Raw genomic sequence first — 13790 nt, 5'->3', positions numbered from 1 at the left:
GTGTGTGTGTGTGTGTGTACCAGTCCTGGGACTTGACTTCAAGGGGTGTGTGTATGTGTGTGTGTGTGTGTGTGTGTGTGTGTACCAGTCCTGGGACTTGACTTCAAGGCCAGGGCGCTGTCCCTTGTGCTCTTGCGCTCAAGACTAGCTTTCTACTGTTGGGAGTCACAGCTCCACTTTGGACTTTTTAGAAGTTCTTCAGAGGTAAGAGTTTCGTGGACTTTCCTGCCTCGGCTGGCCTCGAACCACGGTCCTCAGATCTCAGCCTCCTGAATAGCTAGTAGATGAATTCAAAGCCAAGTCTCCAGTCCTGCATACCTTCTTTATTAACCCCAAACACTATGAACTTACGAAATTTTATACAATTTTTACCACAAACCTTGAAGAGCTCTGCTTTTTCACCTTAAGGATTTCTCAGCCTTCCCACAAATAAAATAAATAAATAAACAAATGCAATTTTTGAAGCAAATAACTCTTTATTCAAGGAACTTCCCTGTTCCTTGCAAGATGTTTAGCAGCATTCCTGCCCTCATCATATTAGATTATCAGCCTCACCACCTCAATCATGACAAAAATTACTCTAGATCTGGCCAGTGTCTCCTGGGAGAAGACACTAGAAAAACAGAACACAGAATGCTCCATTCGATTTGAATTTTAGATAAACAATAAATAATTTTTCAGGGCATGTATACCATAGGTATTGCATGTGACTAATGGAAATAATGTGTGATTCGCAGTTTAATCACAATTGTATTTAGCATTCTAGTCAATGGGTTGATCTGAACAGCATTTCTAAGTTTTGTTAAACTGTATTGAAAGCTCATATGGAACACAGTTAACATGTTCTAGTATCAACATTAGCTTGAGATTTCTATAAGCTTGATTTCATTGGATGCTAATTCAAAATAGGCCAAACATAAATAGTTATTCCAAAATGGAACTATTTACTTGCTGTCACGTTTGCAGATTTGCAATAACATGTGTACTGCAGTTAGTCATAGAAATAAAACCCTTCCTTTCTAAGTAGAGAAAGAAATGTTTCAATGCACATGTATTTTTTAAGTAACAGTACCTGTACTGTTTTGTGTTTTGTGTTTGTTTTGTGCCAATAGAAGGTCTTGAACTTGGTCTGGGTGCTTGGATGGTGCTCTACCACTTGAGCCTTAGCTCCACTTCCGTTTCTTGGCTGGTTAATTGAAGATAAGAGTCTCAAGGACTTTCCTGCTGTTACTAGCTTTGAACCTTGATCCTCACGTATGTCTTCTAAATAGCTAATATTACAGGCATGAACCACCATGTCTAACTCACTACAAAAAAAAGAAAAAGCTAAGTCAAAAGTCATATTGCCCTTGAACTTCTTTTTGATATACAAATCTGCCTATCTTGCTGCAAGTAGATTCCTGCTCTAGTGGTCTAGTGTAAAGAAGGTTTCTGATTTATGGTGTTGGAATACTACCAATTTCATGATTAACCTCATTAAAATAATTTAGCTAGACTCACATGGATATGTCTCTTTTTTTTTGGAGGGGTGGGGGGTCCAGTCGTGGGGCCTGAACTCTTGGCCTTGGCGCTGTCCCTCAGCTCTTCAGCTCAAAGCTAGCACTCTACCACTTGAGCCACAGCGCCACTTCCAGCTTTTTTTTCTTTTTGCTTATGTGGGGCTGAGGAATCAAACCCAGGGCCTCATGCATGCAAGGCAAGTGCTCTACCACTGAGCCACCTTCCCAGCCCGTCTCTTTCTTCTTAATATTGGCCTACTTTTTTTAAGGGTTAATATCTTCAGCTAGGTATAGTGTTAAATACCTATAATTCTACCACTTGTAAAACCACGGTAAGAGGATAGTGAGATTGAGACCAGCCTGGACTATGGGACGAGAGCCTGTTTCAAAACAAAAACAAAAGAATGAATATGTACTGCTTGGTATGGGCCTTGTATATTGAGGCAAAAGCTCTACCATGAGCTATGTTCCCAGCTCAAGTAGTTAATATCTTAAGAACTAGGTATTGTGGGTCTTTCCTGCAATCTCAACACAGAGAAAGCTAAAAGGAAGATGATTGCACATTCAAGAGCAGATTGACCTAGAAAAAAAATTAATAGTCAGGTGCTAGTGGCTCACACCTGTAATCCTAGCTACTTAGGAGACTGAGATCTAAGGATCTCAGTTTGAAGCCAGCCTGAACAGAAAAGTCTGTGAGACTCTTATCTCCAGTTAACCACCAGAAAACAGAAATGGTGCTGTGGCTCAAAGTGGTAGAGAGAGCACCAGCCTTGAGCACAAAATCTCAAGGACAGCACCCAGGCTCTGAGTTCAAGCCCCATAGGTGGCCAAAAAAAAAACAAAAAAAACCCCAAAAACATTAACATCACACTCTCTCTCTTTTACCTCTCCTAAACTCCGTCCTCCTTAAAGAATGGGGGAAGTTCTTCTTGCATCAGCTCCAGTTTTTCTCACATCCACTGCCTTTTCCTTCTTTTTTTTTTCTTTAGCATTCACTCACTTTAATAACAATACTTTTTCCCCCATTTTTTTATTGTGAAAATACCGTACAGAGGGGTTGCAATTACATGAGCGAGGTAATGAGTACATTTCTTATCAAGCATTGTTGCCTTCTCCTTTGTTAATAACAATACTTATACCATGTTATTACCATGGAATGTAAGTTCAGGTTAGACGAGAGAACTTTACAAGTGTTCTAGAACATTCTGTACCACATCAAACTTTGTGTATCATGTCTCAGCAAACTTTTTTTTTTTTTTTGGTCGGCCGTTGGGCTTGAACTCTGGGCCTGCGCGCTGTCCTTCAGCTCTTCAGCTCAAGGCGAGCGCTCTACCACTTGAGCTACAGTGCCACTTCTGGTTTTCTGGTGGTTTATTGGAGATAGGAGTCTCACGGTCTCTCCTGCCCGGGCTGGCTTTGAACTGCGATCCTCAGATCGCCTCCTGAGTAGCTAGGATTACAGGCATGAGCCACCAGCACCCGGCTCAGCAAACTTTTGTTTCCACTTCCAGTAACCTATTTAACATCGAAAAACTGTACAATTATCTTTGTATTTGCTCTTAAAGTACCTGTTTCTCAGCTGGGATGTAGCTCAGTGGTAGATTGCTTGCCTAATATGTTTGAAGCTTTAGACTGATTCCTAGCAACACACACACACACACACACACACACACACACACAGAAAGAAACGAAAAAGTGAAAAAGCAAGCAAACAAAATTATCTCTATATCAAAATGGCATTGAAGCCAGATACTGGTGGCTCACACCTGTAATCCTAGCTATTCAAGAGCCTGAGAGGTGAGGATCATGGTTCAAAGCTAGCCCAGGCAGCCAATCTGTAAGACTCTTATTTCCAATTAACCAGCAAAAAGCCAGAAGTGGAGCTGTGGTTCAAGTGGTAGAGCACCAGCCTTGAGTGAAAAAGCTAAGGGACAGTGCCCAGGCCCTGAGTTCAAACCCCAATATTGGTACACACAAAGACCTTTAAAAATGATTCTCATACAATATCATCAAAAGATACAATTCTGCAATTCAAAAACAGTAAATCTGGGATCTATAATTAAAGTTCTTCTCACATTTACAAGTGTGAGCCTAAAATACTGCTCCTCTAATCAGCTCATGAAAGCTTTTCAGGTTTGGTTTAAATATATAAAACGCATATATATACACACAATAGAAAACTTTCACTTGTGAAGATCTGTAAGTTTATATTTCATGCACTTAGCTGAAAAAGAGTTTTTCAGGAGCCAGTGAACCCTACAAACTGGACTTCTCAAGTAAAATGACTTGGGCTGACTGGGATTAATACATAACACGTGGTCACGCAGCATATTCTGCAGCATGATGAAGCACTTCCAGACCAGAAGCTGTCATTTTTAAACCAATTTTTGTCATAAGGGCTTAAAAAGGAAGATGTAGTGGCTCCCGCCTGTAATCCTAGCTACTCAGAAGGCTGAGATCTGAGGATCACTGTTCAAAGCCAGCCCAGAGTAGACAAATCCAAGTGACTTAATCTCCCAATTAATTAGCAAAAAAAGCTGGAAATGGAAGTGTGGCTCAAGAGTGCCAACCTTGAACAAACAATAAAAAAGTTAATGGATATAAAGAGGTTCTGAGTTCAAGTCCCAGTACCTGCACAAAAAAAAAGGGACATGTGAACACAACCAACCAAGTACATTTAGGTGACACTAAGGACTCCCCTGGGTAACCTAATAAAAAAAAATAAAGCCTGAAAAAAATTAAAAGCCCATTATTGAAAATACCATGCTATCTCTGGAACACACTCAAATCATTTATTTCTAACATCAACAGGAAACCTCAATATGAGATGCCTAATTAAAGCAAGCTCTTTCACAACAGGACACATACAGCATCTCTTCTTCAAAGGTTTAGGTTTCTCCCAGAATTCCTGGTACATGGAATAGCCCATACCAGGGGTTAAAGCCTTGGGCTGCTACTCGCATGTGGATTAGGTGAACAGACATTTTATTATTTCCTCTACTTTTCAGCTTGTATAAGCTATACGCCACAATGGCTGCAAAGCCTGCCATTCCAGTAGGGACAAAGGGTGCTTCTTTAGCTTTCCGCACAAGCTTAGAGCCCTGGCTTTCCTCGTATGAAGAGAGAGATACCTCTGTGTCGGTTGACATTGTGATTGCTTGAAGAATCTTCTCACGCACCTGCACCAGAGACGAGGAGCAGCTCCCTCGGCCCAGTCGTGGGGGGTGGGGTGGGGGATATCCCGAAACCCATCTTCTTTTTTTTTTTTTAAATTTTATTTTATTTTATTTGAGAACATACTGTACAGAGGGGTTACAATTACATGGGCAGGATAATGCATACATTTCTTACCAAGCATTGCAGCCTCCTCCTTTGTTTACCCTTCACCTCCCTTCCCAGCCTCCCCCTCCCCCCCCACCCAATCCTTCCCCCCCTCCCCCCCCACACCAACATTGTAAAGCTCGTTTTTGACATGACATTTTGTACTTCTCATTGTTGCATCAGGTCCACCTGAATCCTTAAACGACTTGTTTGTCCCCATCTCCTCCACAAGTTATACTGACATCAAATATAGTGAAAGCGGGCCGAAACCCATCTTCTAATTCTCCTACTCTTCTGTTATTTCCATTTGGGACAGCAGAAATACTACACAGCTCACATAAGCTACTTCTAACGGATTGATCCTAGGTCCTAGATCCCGTGCTTACTTGGATCTAAACCCAGAGAGCCAACTGGTTTCAATGGGGCTGTCAGAGACCATGCTAGTTCCAGAGGTGTCCGCCAGGGGGAGCAACCCACCTTTGCATAATGTGTGACCGATGTCACACATTATGCAATTTATAATGTCTACAATTTATAATGGTCATAGTTTTCCTATGGTGAAATAATACATACGATTAGTTGCAGCAATAAAAAGGAAAGGAAAACAAAAAGCTCCAGTGCCTGTTTTCTGTGAGGGTAAGGGTGGAGATGAATTTCTGGCTGAATGTACTATTAAAACTTGGTACTTGGGGAAGTGGTGCTGTGGTTCAAGTGGTAGAGTGCCAGCTTTGAGCTGAAGAGCTGAAGCACAGTGCCCAGGCCCAGAGTTCAAGCCCTATAACCCACAAAACAAAAACAAAAAACTTGGTACTTGAATATAATATTTCAACTTACTGGTTTTAAAAGATGAAGAACTGTTTGCAGACAAACATCACCTAAGTTTAACTGAACCAGGAGTGGTAATCACACAAGTCTGTATTTGCCCTTGCTCTGTATCCCACCAAAACAAAATTAAACCTAAACCTTGAAAAGATGTGACTCCTTAATGAAAGTTTTAATACCAGGAAAGCTTTTTAAGTTGAAAAATGTCAGAATCTTTTTGAAACTAATTACATGAAATTTAAGAGTATATTAAAAGCCTCACTAAGTGAATAAAAATGTTGGCTATAGGAAAACGTATCAAATATTAGTATTTTAATATAAAGAATTATATAAATTGCTGGGCTCTGGTGGCTCATGCCTATAATCTTAGCTACTCTGGAAGCTGAGATCTGAAGATCTTGGTTTGTTTGAACCAGCCTGAGCAGAAAAGTTTGTAAAACTCTTACCTCCAACTAGCAAAATGTCAGGAGTGGACATGTAGCTCAAGTGGTAGAGCACCAGTTTTGACTGAAAGACCCAAATGAACATTAGACTTTGAGTTCAAATCCCAGTACTACTCCCAAAAAACGTATATATATATAAACTATTTTAAAATTTAAAAGATATTATATTTAAATCACTTAAAATACCAATTACCTCAATAGTCATACTCAGAAAAGGGTCTCAAACCCATAAACAGAAATTCGAAGAATTAATTTGGCTAGTAATGGTAGGAATGCAAATATTAACTACAAATTATCATTCACCTGGAAAGATAAGTAAAGACTATAAAGGTAGCAACAGCCAGTTTTAAAAAGGCCAGTGAAAGAAGGGGACAACTCAGAATTGTCTCTATCAAAACTCACAGGAATTAAAGAAAATAACAATTGGGAAACTTTTTACAAAGTTCCTTGGTGATTGCAATGCCTGTAATAGATGACTCTGAGCACTGTTTAAAGGAAATCTTCACTCCCTTTCATTCAATTCTCTTCTAATTTAATGGAAATGATTCAAAAGAAGACCGAAAACAGAGGTTCCACTAAGCTACAACAATCTAGAGCTCTGAATTAGGGTTTTAGATTGTGGCTTACAGTAGCTCTTCTGCCCTTGAAAGAGCTGATTAAAACTTGTACAACTCCGGGCTGGGAAGGTGGCTCAGTGGTACAGCGCTTGCCTTGCATGCCTGAGGCCGTGGGTTCCATTCCTCAGCACCACATAAGCAAAAAGAAAAAAGCCAGAAGTGGCACTGTGGCTCAAGTGGTAAAGCGCTAGCCTTGAGCTGAAGAGCTGAGGGATAGCACCCAGACCCAGAGTTCAGGCCCACAACCAGATCCCCCCCCCCAAAAAAAAAATCTTGTACAACGCCTACTTCCAGGTTCCATTCTTTATCTTTCGTTTTATTTTTTTTGGGGGGGGGGTCTGGTTGTGGGGCCTGAACTCTGGGCATGGGCACTGTCCCTCAGCTTTTCAGCTCAAGGCTACCACTTGAGCCACAGCACCACTTCTGGCTTTTTTTCTTTTTGCTTATGTGGTGCTGGGGAATCGAACCCAGGGCCTCATGCATGCAAGGCAAGCGCTCTACCACTGAGCCACCTTCCCAGCCCTCCATTCTTTATCTTTCAAAGTCCACTCATAATGCCTACGACCTATTTGGACTTGTTGACTCCTACATTCTTTTAGCCATTTCTATTTCTGAGGTGCTGTTTTATCCAATGATAACTTCGATGGAATATTTAACTCCCCAGTTTCCAAAAGCAATGATTCATTCAACATTTAGAAATCTTCATAAAATAATCTTCTAGTAAGTAAGAGATTGTGGAAGAGGCTTCATTGTATTCTCTATTCTTCCTTTTTCTTTCTAAAATGAAAGAGGCTTGAGACCAGTGGTGGATGTATAATTTGGTATGACGAAGCAAGTGTATTTGGAGAATCTTTGGGGCTGCTGAGCAGTGTTGACTTGTTACCCATATGTCCTTTGGGGTTAGAGTCTCGTTATATGAGTTTCTCCAAAAATATTCTGCTGTTCATGGGAAGGTGTAGGAAAGGTTATGGCAGCTGGTTTTGTTCAGGGTTCTGGTTAGGATAAGGGTTAAGTGATGGAGGAAGAGAAAAATAAGGAATATGAAGGCATTTGCCAGGGAGTAATTAAATCTCAACTAAATGTACTACCATTCATACAAATTCTGATCATGGTAATAAATAGTCATGGGCTAGATATGTAACTCAGTTGAAGAACACAGATAAGTGCTCTAGCATACGTGGGCCATCAGTTTAAAAATGCCCAACGCTTGCTGGTGGCTCATGCCTGTAATCCTAAGGATCCCGGTTCAAAGCTAGCCTGGGTAGGAAAGTCTGTGAGACTCTTATCTCCAATAAACCACCAGAAAACCAGAAGTGGCGCTGTGGCTCAAGTGGTAGAGCGCTGGCCTTGAGCTGAAGAGCTGAGGGACAGCGCCCAGGCCCAGAGTTCAGGCCCCACTACTAACAACAACAACAAAAAAAGCCCAACTTCATTTGTGTGTGTGTGTGTGTGTGTGTGTGTGTGTGTGTGTGTGTGTGTAGTTAAAGTTGAGCTTCATGCTCATCCACTGAGTCAACTCTTCATTTCTGTTTTCTTTCCTGCACGAAGCTTTTTACAGAGCCTGGCAAGTGCAGTGAGGGAATTAGTAAGCACCAACATTGTATTTCAGTTCATGCCAGGACAAGCCAGCCCAGAAGTGTTATGGCAGTAGCCAAGCCTCTGCTATGGGGATTGTTCTAACAGACATTTCATCCAGAATGACCAAAGACTATGATCATTCTTGCTGATTCACTTTAGCTTCTACTTGTGTGTGTAGCATGCTGGCAGGGAAATGGTGGCTTGTTGTGAACCCCCCGCCACACGCACACACAAATTGAATTTGGGAAGACTGTCAGAGGGCCTAGGGCTACAGGTAGTTTGAGACTATAGGTAGTTTGTGAGTGGAGAAGGTGAGGTAACAGCTCAGCATCAGCAATGACCCAGAATAAGATCCTGAGATAGCAAGCAGACACCCCAGGACACACAGTTTGAGTTCAAAGGGCCAGGCAGGAATTGGGTCTGGATAATGGAGGACCAAACTGATTGTAGAGAGAGGAGGGAATACAAACCATTTAAGTTACACACATACAGACACACGTATACCCTCACACCAGATCACTGTTAACAAAATGGGGCCAATACCCCTGAGTTTCCTACTCCTAAATTTGCATGTTGAAATCTGATCTTCAGGCTGATGGTAGTAGGTAGTAAGCCTCTGGGAAGTGATTAGTTCATTTGATTTGTTTCTCTTACAAAAGAGGCTTGAAGACCTCCCATACTTGTCCCACCACCCAAGGACATATAATTTAGGCCAAAGTGGTTTCTCACCAGACATTGTTTCTTCCAGTGCATTAATCTTATACTGCCTAGCTTCCAGCACTGTGAGAAATAAATGTCTGTTTTTTTCTGAATTACCCAGTTGGTAGTATTTGTTTAGAGCAGCCCAAACAGACTCATGCTCACATGGAAAGCCTTAATACTGTACTTCTGAAGCTGCCAGATGTGCATATGAGATCCCTGAATCTTGCTTAAGATGTAAATTCTGCATCAGTATGAGGGACTTGAGACTCTGCAATTCTAACAAACTCCTAGCTGATCCAGGGACACACACACACACACACACACACACACACACACACACACACACGCCCACTCATTCTTTTATGGACCAAGCCTTGACATAGTATTGCCAAGCATCTAACTTCTTCTGAACAAGAGCGTGTAATCATCGTAAGTATGGAAACAATAGGGTGGGTAACGTAGTGGACTTGCACTGACAACTTTCTTAACTTCAAAATAATCTAAATACTTTCATGTCTTCTTTTTTTTTTTTTTAAAGATTCCATCTCTGAGAGAAAACATGTGATATTGTCTTTCAAAGCCTGACTTTTTTTTTTTTAACTTAATGATCTCCAGTTCCCTCCATTCTCATAAAAACAATATCTTTCCATCCTTCTTTATAGCTGAATAATCTTTGTTGTGTATTTATCCTGTTTTTGTTATCCATTTATCCACTGATGGGAGCCTACATGAAGTCAGGGGGATAAGAAATGATAGTGCGGGAGAATATGATCAAAGGATGTCATAGGCATGCATGAAAAATGTCACAACAAACCCATTGTTTTATACAAGTAATATAATAAAATGTTAAGAATACATATATATGTATTACACAATAACTACATAGTATATAGTATAAGCTATTTTTAATTATATACAATGGAACTGGGTGCCAATAGATCACACCTGTAATCCTTAGTTACTCAGGAGGCTGAGATCTGAGGATCATGGTTCAAAGCAGCCTGGGCAAGAGAGTCCATGAGACTCTTAGCTCCAATAAACCACTCAAAAAACTGGAAGTGGTGCTGTGGCTCAAGTGGTAGAGCACTAGCCTTGAGCTAAAGAGTTGAGAGATAGCGCTCAGGCCCAGAGTTCAAGCCCCACGGCTGACAAAAAAAATATTTATATATAATGGACATTTTAACAAACTAGTTGGTTTATGTATTAGCAAGCTCCTATATATACATATATATATATTTGTATATATATATATATATATATATATATATATACACACACACACACAATTATATGGTGTATGTCAATAGATCTTACATAGTTTGATGAAATGACAGTAAAATTAATAATTAATAATAAGGGTTCCTTAAAAATATTTATTTATTTTTTATTAAGAAGTCACACAAAAAGTTTTCCATTCCAGAAGTCTGGTTATGAGTACAATGCATCTTGATCAACGCTTACCCCTTCCATCATTTGCCCTGATCTGCCCCCATCCCATCTCTGTCCTAAAGTTCTGTAGTTCAATTTTTACATAGCATATATTTAAGATACTGGCCTTTAAAAAGAAGATATAACCCCGGATTTTGTTCAGCTCCATGCTGGTCATATGTGGAACATGGTGGGAAAATCCTCCACTTGGATTTTCTATTGGGAGCTAGGGCCAGTCACTACTCTTATAAAGGGCATATTCTTTTCCTCTTTGGAGGATTTCCCAGATGTGCTTTTTGGTAGATTACAATTCTCTTAGGAATGGTCTGCCATCGATACATCAGAGGGCACTGGTTGACTGGATTACGAAAGTTATATATGGTTGTTTACGTAGTAGGATATTCTAGAAAAGATGAGTGTTCTGGAATTGTGCATAGCATGCTGAGATAGTGATCAGAAGTCAAAGTGAACTAATCGTTCCTCTGAACACTAACATTTTCTTATGGTGGAGCACTTTGGCCCTTATGTTCACAGTACCTAGCCCCTATTTGGATAGCCCTTTGCACTTGGACATTGTTTTCCTATGCGTTGTCACACACCTCGGTCAAGGACATGAGATATCTCAGGCACTTAGCAGGTGAGTGGGCAGGTCAGCATTAAGGTCCAGTTTTTTTCTTTTACCCTTCCCACCCACACTTGCTTTATCTTTCTGCACAAAGGTAAATGTTGCTTTCTTATTTTCACAGTTCATAGTAAGGCAAGGGTGATTTTTTTCAAAATGGTTTGTTTAATTTGACTCCCAGTTCACTCCCTAAATGAATTTCTTTCCCATAAAATTGTCAAGTCAGAGGCTACTTTGGAAAGATCTTATTAGAAATATAAATCCCTAACATAGATGTACCCTTCTTTCTTGTAGCAAGTACCTAGTCACAAAAGTATTCCACCTAGTTATATTGTTATATTTTTTATTTGACAAGTACAAATTATATTTATGGGATATAACAGGATGTCTTAATCAGTGTCTACATTGTGGAAAGGCATGTGCATTACCTCTAAAAGGATTAATGTTATTCTAGCACATTGATTGAAATTAAAAGCACTGAAAGACAGCAAGTGCAAGGTCATACTGACCTTCCTAGTGTTTCTTGAAAGCAGGAAATGAAATTCTCATGTGCAGCTTCCTTATCCTTAAAGACAAGATGTTAAGACTTAGAAAATTATGTAGACCTTATTAAAACAACTCTTCTGTTCCTCACAAAATGTAGCTTCAACTTCTAGTCTTGGTCCTTGGAGAATATAAGTATCTGACTCTCTCACGGCTTCTCCAAGTCTTTCTTTCTAGAGCTCCTATTAATATGTATTAAATGAAACTTACTCAATTGTATTAATTCAATGACTTGTATTAAGTGGAATTGTAGATTTCCTTTAATTATGTTCATTTAATTCTTGGCATGGCTGAGACCCTAGAAAATGGAAATGGGGTTCTGCTTTACCTCACATGTTTATAATCACTGTTTTGTGGTGAGAACAATTAAAATTTGCTCTTAGCAATTTTAATAGCTATGTTATTAGTAACTGTCATTACCATGATGTAGAGCAGACCTCTTGAACTTCCTAACTGAAATTTTGTGTACCATGACTAGTATCTCCCCAATTCCAATTAAAATAAGCAAAGAACTTGACTAGATATTTCTTTTTTGGGGTGGGGAGGGGTCTGGTCGTGGGACCTGAACTCTGGGCCTGGGTGCTGTCCCTCAGCTCTTCAGCTCAAGGCTAGCGCTCTACCACTTGAGCCACAGCACCACTTCCGGCTTTTTTTCTTTTTGCTTATGTGGTGCTGAGGAATCGAACCCAGGGCCTCAGGCATGCAAGGGTGCTCTACCACTGAGCCACCTTCCCAGTCCCTTGACTAGATATTTCGTCAAAGTAAATATACAAATGGCTAGTAAACATGTAAAAGGTGTTTTACACCAATATCAATAGAAAAATGAAAATCAAAATTACAATATCACCTCATACTCAATAGGATGGCTACTACTGGGAAGTGGTAAGTGTGGGACCCTGCACACCATTGAGGGGGAATATAAAATGATGCAGTCACTGAGGGGGAATGGAAAGCGATGCAGTCACTGTGAAAAAAATAGTATGAAGATTCCTCAAAAAAATTAAAAGAGGAATTACCATCTAATTCAGAAACCCCACTTCTGGATTTATATCCAAAAGAACTGAAAGCAGAGCTTGGCACTGGTGGCTCACCTGAAATCCTAGCTACTCAAGAGACTGAAGCCTATGGATCTTGCTTCAAAGCCAGCTCAAGCAGAAAAGTTTGAGAGACTCTATCTCCACTTAAAAAGTATAGCAAAATGCTATACTAGACAGGTGGTTCAAGTGGTAGAGCACCAACTATAAGCAAGAAAGCTGAGACTACAAGGCCTTGAGTTTAAGCCCAAGTACAGAGAGAGTGGGAGAAAGAAGACAAGAGAAAAGAAGGAATATAGGCATACATACAAACTGTATATATGTTATATAATATATACAATATGTTTATTTGGCTTAGTAAGGAAATATTAGTAAAGGAAATATTCTGACAAATGCAAGATGGATAAACTTTCAGGACATTATGCTAAGTGAAATAAGCCCATCACAAAAGGATAAATACTTCATAATTCCATTTGTACTTGTAGCTAAACGAGTCAGATTCAGAAATGAGCTATGGAGTTGTGGTTGCCTGCAGCTGTCAGGGAGAGGAAGTGACAAGTGGTTGAACAGGTATAAAGTTTCCTCTTATGCACAATGAACAAATTCCAGAGACCTGTGCACAGCAATGTATAGTCAACACTACTGAACTACACACTTAAAAATGGTTACGATGGTAAATTTTTAAGTCATTTTTACTATTGTAAGGTGAATCATCTCAGAAGCCACATTTTGAAATATAGAATATTGTAGTCGTTATTATACAGTTAACAGGCTGCAGGCAGCCAGTTGTTACAAAGGCCTGAAGCATACAAATACATATAACACAGCTAGGAAACATGCTAAAGAGGAAAGAAATAACAAAAACAATACCAACAAGCCAATTCAGCTTCAATGGAGAGCTGAATTGGGATGCCATGATGACTGGAGATGAGCCAGGAGACAGGACACAGGACACAATCATGGAGACACATGTGGCATGGCTTCCTGATGGCTAGGCTGGTCCGGGTCTAAATAGGTCAGTGCAGGGACAGATCCACAGGAAATTCCCAGTCCCAGGCACTGGACTGACAGATTCAGTAACCTATCAGCCAAGTGCTACCCTGCCTTCAGGGATCCAGGCACATCCATCACCTGGGAGGCAGGTGATGGGCTGGGGGTTCTCTTTCCCCAACATGAAGACA

At 40.3% G+C, this 13790-nt stretch overlaps 1 pseudogene; it reads right to left on the bottom strand.

Annotated features, from left to right (window-relative positions):
* Positions 1-4287: 4287 nt before the first annotated feature.
* On the bottom strand, positions 4288-4685 carry LOC122124209 (annotated as a pseudogene).
* Positions 4686-13790: the final 9105 nt, after the last annotated feature.

Source organism: Dipodomys spectabilis, unplaced genomic scaffold, assembly GCF_019054845.1.
Source record: "Dipodomys spectabilis isolate Male_0828 unplaced genomic scaffold, ASM1905484v1 ptg000006l, whole genome shotgun sequence".
Classification (NCBI taxonomy): domain Eukaryota; kingdom Metazoa; phylum Chordata; class Mammalia; order Rodentia; family Heteromyidae; genus Dipodomys; species Dipodomys spectabilis.
The sequence above is the reverse complement of the archived record's forward strand: the minus strand, read 5'-3'. Positions and strand labels throughout refer to the sequence as shown.